Here is a 6,000-nt window from a genome sequence, read left to right on the forward strand (position 1 = left end):
CATATCTGGCCTCTGAATTTGCATTCTGAAGGAGCTCCTGGAAGACTAAAGTCAGAGCTGCTGACCAAGAAGACTAAAGCCCTAACTCCACAGCCTGACAGGTGGGGAATTCCCTGCTTTCCCACTTGTCTCTCCTTTTCACACACAGATTCTCAAAGCCTACCCCATGTTTCCTTTCCTCCCCTCTGTTGCTCCCACCATGTTCTTCTTCAGGGGTGTCCTCCTTCCTCCCATAACCAAAGCCCTCCCTTCTTTAAGGGTCTGGCCCCCTTCTCCTTTGTCTGAACCTTCTCCATCTGACGTTTCTGCACATTCTCTTTCCTTCCTGCCACTCGGAGCTATTCTGCTCCTGCCTCTGGCTGTGTAGACTAGGACTGCATGCTGGTCACATTTTCCAGGACTCTCTGAGTGGTAAGTGACAGTGACCCAGCTTGCAGAAGGACATTCGCCATCTCTTAGATCCAACCTAGGATGCACAGGGTTCCGGAGGGCCTTGGGGCAACTGGAGCCAGAGACTCAGGAAACATGAAGCTCTTCCTCTCCTCTTGTCTCTGTTTTCCTCTGAATTTTGGCTTTATTCACTTGTTGCTCTTTCTCTCTGTGAGGCTGCCAGCGGTTCCCAGCCTTGAGACAGGGATAGTGACATTAAGATGGGCAGGCCTCTGGTGGAGAGATATGGAGAAGTCGCAGGAAAGGCAGAGGAGTTTCCCCAAAGAAGGAAAGTGCTGTTTCAAGAAAAGGGGAAAGTGCTGTAAGGGCAGAAAAAATTAACAAATGGTCATCCCCTGTGTCAGCTAGGAGCCGGGTCAGCTACACATGACAGGAAACCCCCAAAAGCAGTGATGTAAATAAGATGGGGGACTAGATGATGGGACTCTGGAAGCAGGCAGAGACCCAGGCTCCTTCCAGCATTTTGCTCTGCTTGAGCTCCAGCCATTCTGCTCAGACAATCTAGGGCGGAAAAATAAACCAAGAATGGCCTACAGCAGTCTTTGGCAAACTGCAGCTCGTGAGCCACATGCGGCTTTTTGGCCCCTTGAGTGTGGCTCTTCCACAAAATATCACAGCCTGGGAGAGTCTATTTTGAAGAAGTGGCGCTAGAAGAAGTTTAAGTTTAAAAAATTTGGCTCTCAAAAAAAAAATTTCAATCGTCGTACTGTTGATATTTGGCTCTGTTGACTAAAGAGTTTGCCGACCACTGGCCTAGGTGGTCATTTGTTAAGGATGCCTCCTGGAAGTTGTACATACTTTAACTTATATCTCTTATATTTCCAGGACTTAGTAATACAGCCATGCCAACCTGTAAGGGCTCCTGGGAAATGTCTTCATTCTGGACAGTCACGTGCCAAGCTAAAAATCAGAGGTGCTGCTCATTACACACTAAGGGGAAGGAGACAATGGATGTAGGCCCGTTAGCAGCCTGGACCATAATTCATGAGATGTTTTGAGGGGAAATTCGTGCATGTTACAAAAGATGGAGGACACACTGCCATGCCAGGTGACCTGCCCCATTTTGGGGTAGCCCAAATCTGCCCCTCTGTGACTTACCCATGCTGGTCCTTGCTCTACCCTCTAACCCTCTTCTAAACGGTGGCATTTAAGTTATTGGAAGACAACATTGGCACCCCAGTCTGTTTTGGTCCAATCATCCTTAACTTCTGTTTTTATCTCATAAGTTCCTGCCTTAGTGGGCAGCTGAGGTTGGTCAGTAATAAGCTGGGCCCTGTGTCCCAGGAGTTTTGTGACTAATATAGGATATATTTGGGCATTGGCACCCCTATTCAACAGTGTACATCTGTTAATGTGGCCGTGAGACAGAGAAAATGTGCCATTTCAGGTCTGATGATCTTGTTGTCAACTAATCTCCCACTTGTCCTCTTGTAGACATTATGGTGCCAAAGCCCTCGCATTTGATGATCTTTTCCCTGGCGGACCGACCCCAAAGCATCCATGACGGTGCCATCTTGCTCTTGTGGATTTGCTTTTTCTTCTAACTTCTGCCATGGTCAGGAGCCACATTCTTTTCATCTTCCATGATCCCAGGGGGGCTGTTTCTTTTGTGTCCTCCTTTGTGTAAGTTTATTTCCCTAAGTAAGGTGCAAGGCCTCTCAGAGCAATGGGGAGCACCCTGGCCTCTGAATAGGATGCGGTTAGGGTTCCTGAGAAGTGGGCTCTGAGACAGAGGTGAGCATGTGGTGGGTGTTGCAGGGAGTGCTCACTCTTAGGACCAACATCTGCCAAAGGGAAGGGAAGAAAGAGAAGGGAAGGGCCCAGCTGCAATGGGGCCTCAGTGGAATTCCCCTGCCTCCTCCAGTGAGTTCTGAAGGAGGTTATCTCAGGTGGGGACAAAAGAGCCAATTAAAAATATTTTTATTGATTTGAAAGAGGGAGGGAGAGGGAGAGAGAGATAGAAACATCAATGATGAGAGTGAATCATTGATCAACTGCCTCCTGCCCACTTCCTAATGGTGATGGAGCCCACAACCGTGGCATGTGCCCTGACTGTGACCTCCTGGTTCATAGATTGATGCTCGACCATGGAGCCACGTCGGCTGGGCGAGAGAGCCACTGTTTTATATCTCTGTGGCATTCAGCCAGTGGATACAGACAGATGACCCCGTTTCCAGCTAGACAGTGTCCACAGGGGTTGGCAGCTCAGAGCTTTCTGGCCGCAGCACTCTCAGTACCTGGAAAATGAAGTCCTTTTTGCCTGAAATGGGGTCTGAACAGTGTGTCATGGCGTCCAGCACAGAGTGGAAGACATAGGGGCTCTAGAGTTGCCACTGACCAGCTGGCTCAGTATGGGTCAGTCCAGTCACCTGGCTGAGCCTCAGTTTCTTTGATAAAATATGATGTCTGGGGAGTCTCTGGGTGAGATGGGCTGAGGGTGGGCCATGATCTGGCAGTCAGATGTGGAAGGAGCTCTGCTAAAAAGGCTTCATATGAATGCAGAGGTGATTCCCAGGGCCTCCCATAAACCCCCAGCCTCTCTGGGTTGCTGTGGGTGTTATCAGAGGGCCAGAAAATCCCTTGGGCCCCAGGTCTGGGATGGCATCTAGGAGAGAGGGCAGCTACCTTCAGGGCCTGTCAGCAGGGACCCTGGGAGCGCTGTTTGGAATGATTTTCCTGAGAGTCCTAGAAAGGCCAGTGGGGGTCAAAAGCCACACAGTGGTTGTAGGGGACTGAACGAACGTTTGTGACTCCTCCCCCCAAATTTACATGTTGGAGCTCTAACCCCTAATGTGATGGTATTAGGAGATAGGGTCTTTGGGAGGTGATTAGGTTTAGGTGAGCCATGGGGGTGGGGCTCCAATAATAAGATTAGTGCCCTAATAGGAAGAGGAAGAGCCACCAGAACTTCCTCTCTCTCCCTTGTGAGGATACAGTAAGAATGGGGCCATCTATAAGTCAGGAAGTGGTACCTCTGCAAGAACCTAATCTGTTGGCACCTTAATCTTAGACTGCCCAGCCTCCAGAATCGGAGAACCCTAGCAGCCTGAAACGATGGAGACTGGTAGTGGGAGAGGGAGGAAGGAGACAGCGGAAGAAAGCCTGGGGAGCCACTGCTGGTAGTCGAGTCAGGAGTCCTGGGTCTCAGTGCTGAATCTACCTCTGATTAGCTGTGCTACCTGGGGCGTGGCCTGGCCTGCTCTGGACTCCAGTGACCTCACCTGAGAGTGGAAGGTTGGGCTGGGAGTCTCCGAGGTCATCTCTAACTGGATGCTTCCATCCCTCGGGGTCCTCAAACTTTTTAAAGTGGGGGCCAGATCACGGTCCCTCAGAGAGCTGGAGGGCCGGACTATATGAACTACTAATCCCTACTGTAACACCTTGGCTGCGCTCACTGCCCAAAAAACCTGGCGGGCAGGATCAGACTCCCCTGGGGGCTGCATGTGGCCCGAGGGCCGTAGTTTGAAGACCCCTTTGAGCAACAGTACTTTCTTTGCATCTCTATCCTCGGGGCTAGGATGGGCAGAGGGAGAGGCTGGGGGCCAGGGAGGCTAAGCTTCCTCCTCTTTTCCTTCACTCTGTCTACTGTTCCTACAGAAGCCATTGCAGGCCCCTCAGGAAGACTATTTTTAGGTGGAGGTGGGGAGGGCTGGGGGGTGGAGAGCAGATAGGGGAGGTGGGAAGACGGCAGGGGCCCGGAAAGGGCAGTCAATGCACTCCCTCAGTACTGTCCTTCCTGGTTGTGGCAATTTCTGTGAGGTTTACTTCTGACAGTTTCAGGGCAGATTGATTAAAGTTAAGGGTATTCATTATAAAATAATATAAAGTAGATTTTACCTGACATGGATACTCATGACCATAAGTGGTATGTGCTTTGTGCACGACTGTGTGTGTGTGTGTGTGTGTGTGTGTGTGTGAGAGAGAGAGAGAGAGAGAGAGAGAGAGAGAGAGAGAGAGAAATTCTGTTATAACTTGATGTTTGAGAAAATGGCATCTCCCCTTTGCTCACGGTTTCCTTTTGACCCCTGAGAAGATTTCCAGTCGTATTTATCACCACAAGCTACCAGGTCTTGGAGGGTGAGAACCGGGGAGGAAGTGGAAGAGCCTCTCTTCCCGTTCCTTTGGGTCACCGGAGCAGAGGGAGCGGGTGAGGGAGGAGGCTCTAGCCCAGGGACCTTTCAGAGGGACCATGTGCCTGCAGCCCTCCTGTCTGGGAACCTGCATGCAGGCTCGATTGGAGGCAGGGAAAGGATGGGGTGGATCTTAGCCAGGCATCTAGCTCATGGTGTCTAGTCCAGGCAGGTCTTGGGATGTCTGTGGGGGCCCAGGATACTTCAGGGTCCACTCCACAGCCCAGCTGCCCTGCTTCCCACTCAAGTCCTGTGCATATCACCTGCCTCAGGCCTCCAGGCTCCTAAATCTGAGGGTCTCTGACCGGTGGAATTACCCCTTGTTCTCGCACAGGTCCTGAGAGGCAGCAGAGGGCAGGCAGAGGGGTTCTTCTTTCTGGAATGACCTCTCCAGCTTCAGAGAGGACAAGTGACTTGCAAGAACTGATATAGCAAGTTAGAGACAGTCCTAGTCAATCATGTGGCCTGCCATCTAGAAACAGGGGGGATTGTAGCATTTGCTTTCTCTGGTGGGGAGGTGGGAGGAGCTGGGAAATTCTTTTTTGGGGATCAGGTGGTCCTGGGTGTCAGGATATTCCTTGAGGTCCTACCCATGGTGACCTGCTGGGACTTACCAGTGCCTGCTCTGCTCCCCCAACCCTGGAATCTGCCTTGGGAGCTGGTGGGAGGAGGGAGCAGAGCCCAGGAAGGAGGGAGGGAGAGGCCAGGGCAGGGGAAGGCAGAAAGGGAGGGAAAGGGCTTGGGGACAGAGGGAGCTGGAGCATGAACAAACAAACAATGTCCTGGAAAATAACTTGTTTCCCCTTTCCAGGCTCCCTGCCTGCCTGCCTTCCCCACTGGAGACAGTAATTTAGAATAACGAGTCATAATTTGATAACATTCTCTCCCAGCCTACAGGGTAAACAAGGATCTCCCGTGGAAGGAAGGGAGGCAGGGCCCCAGCTTCTGGCACACTCCCTGGGGCCTGGACAGGGGTTTCCCCTCCCACAGCTGTCCCTCTTTTACTGGGTGCGCTTGACACACACATTTGGGTGGCTTCCACCCCCACTTTCTACTAAGGTTTACATTCTCCTTGTGTCTTCCCACCCCCTCCTCCTCTTCCTCTCAGCCCTCACTGGTAATGGCCTCACCCTGAAGCCTGCGTACTGTTTAAATATTTAAGCCCATCTATTATTTCCTGTTTATTATCAGCATAAGCCCCGAGTCCACTCACCGTGCATGTGTCCTGCTGCATCTGTCTCGGAAGGGGGAGGCCTGGAGGCAGGGCCGGGTGTCCACCCTTCCCTGGACACGGCCTTGCTCAGGCCTGAGGTCAGCAATATCACCAGTTCTGGATCTGTTTTTACCTGTTCCCATGTTTCTTTCTTGTGGTAAAATGTGCACAACATTTACAGTCTTAACCATGTTTGGATGTACAGTT

This window comes from Pipistrellus hanaki, assembly GCF_964339955.1.
Source record: "Pipistrellus hanaki genome assembly, chromosome: 7".
NCBI lineage: Eukaryota > Metazoa > Chordata > Mammalia > Chiroptera > Vespertilionidae > Pipistrellus > Pipistrellus hanaki.